Here is a 5169-nt window from a genome sequence, read left to right on the forward strand (position 1 = left end):
GGATTCCTGGATCACACAGTCCCCTGGGCATCCCCTCAGGTCCACTCTGACCTCTGGGGAACTTGAGGGGGAGGAAGGCTGCCGTCTCTCTCCAAGCCTTTGGCATGCAAGGCCTGTTCATCAAAGGCCCGCGGCACTCCAGCTTTAGCCGTCCCTGGCTCCCGGGAGCTCCCCACACACGCCAGACCCTCAGATCCCAAAGAGCACAGACTGCCCTCTCCCCTGCTCGTTTCTGCCCTTAGCCAAACAGGACCACACGCACAGTAGGTACCCAGCAGCCACTTTGTGTTCACCTGCTTATTGTTTACATAGGAAAACATCTCCCCCAAAGCAGCTCTGTCTCCAGGGGTTTTTTAATTCCATTTGGGAAGGACAACATCTGTGTCCTGTTGGACAACAGAGGGGAGCGAATGAGAATTATTCATTCATTCGGCAAATATTTTTACTGAGCAATTGCCATGTGCTATAGACACTTGTCTAGGTGTTCACAATGCAGATGACAAAACAGACGCAGGGCTCTTGTAGCTTCTAAAGCAGGTGACAGGAAATGAACAGGTGACATAGAGACGTAAGGTGATGGGCTAGGTGCTCAAGTTGGAGGGCTGCTGAGAGCAGGAAAAGACGTTTAGAGAGGAACTTAGAGACCTGCAGTGGATGAGTGGCAGGGAATAGTGTTCCAGGCAGAGGGGCCAGGAGTGCAAAGGCCCTGGGGTAGGAGTAGGTAACTTGCTGTATTTGAGCAATGGATCCTGCACAGTTTTGCAAACCTTGACAAGGACTGGGGCTCTTATTCTGAGTGCTGTGAAAAGGCAATACCTGTCTCCCAGAGCTGTCCCACGAGTTACTAACTGCCATGTGGAGATGGTTCAGGGCCTGCTCATTAACATCTTGTGTCCTTGAAGGGCTGCAGCCTGGCCTCAAGGGGCCTTTCACCCCACCTGCAATTTTATCTGCAGGTATATTCGGTGCTAGAGGAATAAGGACCGTGGATTCCAGAAGATGCCCCTGAAGGTTGAGATCTTATTCCAAGGCAGATGAATCAGGGCTACTACAGAGAGCACAAGTCCAGCCCACGGTCTCAGTGTCTACGGCACCTGCTTCTGCCTCGCCGCCCCACCCTCTAGCCAGTGCCTATTTTTCTGGGGCCTCCATCTCATTCCTTAGCAGAGATTTATTTTGATGGCAGCCTCTCCCTCCCTTCCTGTGCCTCTTCCTGAGAATACTGGGTCCCCTCACCAGGGCTACAGAGCATCCATCTTCTCTGTCCCTTGCCGTCGGCTCCCCCCACCAGGCCTTCTTGCTCCGGCTATCAAAGAGGGCTCTGTTCCAGCCCCGTTTCTCCCCTGCTTAGGGTTTCATGTCCTGTGGGGCACAAAGAAGAGGGCTTTGTTTCCTTTTCCACTGATGCTGTCTGATCTTGTCACCCACACTTCAAAGCCAGCGGGGCCCCTTCAGGAGCCCCAGCGCTGGGATGGGGGCCAAGTGACCTCAGTCTCAGGTGTACGGGGGTGGGGTGGGGAGGAGGCGGCAGCAGTGGGTGACTGGGCCCTCTGATTCCCTGGGGACACACAGGGAGTGTTGTTTTTTGGGCCCTGAGCTCTCTGCTTCTTGGCTGGGCCAGTCTACCAGGATCCCTTGAGACATGCTGTCCCTGTGTGGGGTGTGCTGTGCTGATGTCTGACACAGCACTGTCAAGGGCCCAAGTTCAAGTCCCAGTATATCCCTGAGTAACTGTGTGGCCACAGGTACCTTACGAAACATCTCTGAGTGTGAGTTTGTCATCTGTAAAGGGGGGTCAGGGAAGGATTGGAAAACTATGGAAAACAGTAAACATAAATTTGTACCCGCCCTTCCAAATTCTGCCACCCACCAAACCATACCTCTACCTGATCCCTTAAACTCTCCTCTGTTCCTTAATTGTCCGTTGAGTCTACTCAGCTGTGTGCTCTGCAGTCTCCTGAGACTGAAGCCGTTATAAGCAACATGTTAGGAGGTGTTCCTAAGGCCTGATCTTACTCTCCATGAAGAAGGCCCCCCACCACACCCTTCTCCCTCTGAAGCCTTTGACTGTTGAGAAGTTGAGAGTTCCCAAGAACTTTCTGTCCTACTCCTATCACAATTATAAGTTCCTTCTCCCTGAGAAACTTCATGGCAAGAAGTCTTCTCCTTATCCTGAGAGGCCTCTTTTGGCCTACTGGGCTTCCGTCAACCCGGACTCTGTGACACTGGCCTCTACCACTTCCCTTCTTCCTAGGAATGCTTGGTGTGAGACAGGGAAGGATTGGAAAACTATGGAAAACAGTGGAGCTCGACTCGCATCCATGGATCCCCTCAGCTGCCCTGCTACAGGCCACTCTGCCATGTTCCCCTCAGAGCTTCTCTGACCCCCAGAGCCCTCCAGAGAGTAATTCATTAGGGCTGGTCACCACTTATGGGCACATCTGTTGAGGCACACTGGATACCACGGAGCACTTAGCGACACTGTCATTTACCCCTGCACACAACCAGTGGTGGTGTGTGATGCTGGTAACCCAAGGGGAATCACGCTTTCTGGCACTCAGGCCCTTGCACACTGACCCTGAGCTTGGCCGTGAGACTTGTGAGACTTGCTGTGGTCAATGGTCCATTGGCCTGTGCTTCTAGGCCCATCTTCTTGGAATGTTTGCTCTTATCAGCTGCCACCACACCCAGACACTCACATTATACTACTGGGTGATGACAGGCCGGGTGAACAGAGACCCTGGAGGACAGGAGGCATCTCACACACTTCAGCCCCAGTGGAGCTCGACTCGCATCCAGCAACAGCAACCCCAAGTGAAGAAGAGCCACCCAGCTGAGCCCATTCACCCATAGAATTGTGAGAGACAATGAAGTATTTTTGTCTTAAGCCACTAATTCTAGGGTTACTTGGTCACATAGCTCTAGAAAATGGAAAAGAAATCCCTAGCCCCAAATACTATTAGATCACCCCTGATTTTCAGATGCAGAAACTGAGGTTCAGAGAGCTGGAGTGAGTTTCCCAAGGCTGCCCAGTAAGCCGGAGTGGGCGCCGTGAACATGCATGGCTTGGACCTCCTGCTGGAGGGAGTTTAAGTGGCTGGTGGCCCTGGATTGCCACTGTCTTCTCTCTGAGGCCACACTGCCCCAGGCTGCGCCGCCAGTAACAGGCACAGCTTGGATGGGGTGTAGCACAAGGTTTGGCTCCAGGACCCCCAGCAGCCAGGCTGGCCCTTCCTGGAATGGGGTCAGAGCGCAAGGCTCCTCCTGCCCCAGCCCTTTCCTTAGCTCTTCTCTACCCGAGTCACACAGTCAGCTTCGGGCTCTGCCCGCCTTTTGTCCTCCTCACGTTTCCTCTGGTGAGCTCAGGGGTGTCCTGACCCCTCACAGCAGGAAAGCCAAGACCCCTAGGGGAGCCTGTGCCCCGGTTTTGCTGTTTCCAGCTAGATCCTCTTCCTCCTGGGAAAAACAGGCGTCTTCAAACATGTCAACATGCAACCCTCAGAAGTTCTAAGGCCTCAGGAAAGCAAACCTTCCGGCACAACAGGAAACCAGGGCACAGGGTCCTTTACAGACAAGCCTGGGGCCCCAGGCAGACACCTGGCTATCGGGAAGTGACGCCATCCAGAGGCCTCTGGGGAGCAGACGACACCCTCTCCTCGTGGTATCTCACTGAATCAGACGCCCATAGGAGAAGTCCGACAATCCCCACGATTGAGCTCACGTGTCTCAGAGAGGCAAAGCGGCTTGCCTGAGTCACAGTTCCCAGAGGGGAACTAGAGGGGAACTCAGCAGGCAGGTGCTTTCCAAATGCTGGCTGTAAATCTCTCCTTTGCCTGGGTTCCTGGGAGATACGGGCAAGTTACTCAGCCTAAGTGTCCATTTCCGTTATAAAACTGGGACCCCGCTGTCTCTCCCACCCTGTGGCACTGTCAGCACGGGGCCTGGCTTCTGTGCGACACATCTCAGTCCTGACTCCTCTCACCCCTGCCTCCACGGCCGGGCCTCCACAACCTGCAGACAGGTTCAAGGCGAGGACCGTTTTAAAACCCCAACCCCAGGCTGATCACCTAGCCCGTGACAGTTAATGTCCAGTCCTGTTCAGAACTCAGTGTTGCTTTTATTCCTTTAAAAAAAAAAAAAAAACCCACAGCAGTCCATGAACAGCTAAAATCCTGATAAATTAGGGAGGGATACACAAACACTGAAGGGTCAAAGCCAGACCCCTTCCAAAATCCCCTAGATTCTTTCCCCATGAGGGGAGGCTTTCCACAGGGACCCAGCCCTGAGCCTTGGCTTGGGGACTGGAGCTGTTTCTCCTTGAGAAAGCTCCTGGGATAAAAATAGCCCAGCAGCAGCCGCCCTCCTGGGGCTTGGAGAGGGAGGGGACCTCGGCTCCCAGCTGGATGCTCTGTCCATGAGAAACAGGAAGGGGAGTGGCTCTGCAGTCTGGGGTCCCGAGGTGAGGTGGGGAGATGGGGGGGGAGGGCTTCCTGGTAAAGGGGAGAGAAATGGTGGTGTTGGGCCCCCCAAGTTCATGGAATCAGAGAATACTGAGAAATCCAGTTCGTGTTCCCAGAGGGAGCAGGGAGAGAGAAAAACGCCAGGAGAGGGGCTTAGAGTGACAGACCACGAGGGGGGAGGTGGGTCACCATGGTCATCGAGTAGGAAAGACCAGAAGAGCCATTTTAGTATATTTTTAAACACAAAACAAACAGTCACAAGGCCCGAGGGTGCTGGTTTGACTGCTTGGAATGACGGGGGCCAGTAGTCACTTCCAAGGGGCCCGTGCCTTGAGGGTCAGGCCCCCAGTGTGGACTCCAGCCTTCTCCTTCCTCAGCCATCGCTTGGCCAGCCCCAGACCAACTGCTGCACCACGCAGGCAAAACTAGAGAAGGGGCTCCAGGGGCTCAGGATCAGGGACTTTCAAGAGTATTCAGTCTCCTTTTAAAGGCTCAGTGTGCAGACGAAGCCTCTAAGTCGAAAGAGAATGAACAGTCTGACCAGGTCACAGAGTGCATCTCCTAGCTCCAATGCAGCGCTGCTTATTGCCTGAGTGGCCACCGGCTTGGTCTGACCAGGACGTAACTCGTTCAGCAATGAAGACTGAACACCTACCATGCACCAAGCATGACTGCAGGTGCATGCATGTGCGAAGGTGGAGGGCTGCTG

Source organism: Chinchilla lanigera, unplaced genomic scaffold (assembly GCF_000276665.1).
Source record: "Chinchilla lanigera isolate Chin_1 unplaced genomic scaffold, ChiLan1.0 scaffold00021, whole genome shotgun sequence".
In the NCBI taxonomy this organism is placed as follows: Eukaryota; Metazoa; Chordata; class Mammalia; order Rodentia; family Chinchillidae; genus Chinchilla; species Chinchilla lanigera.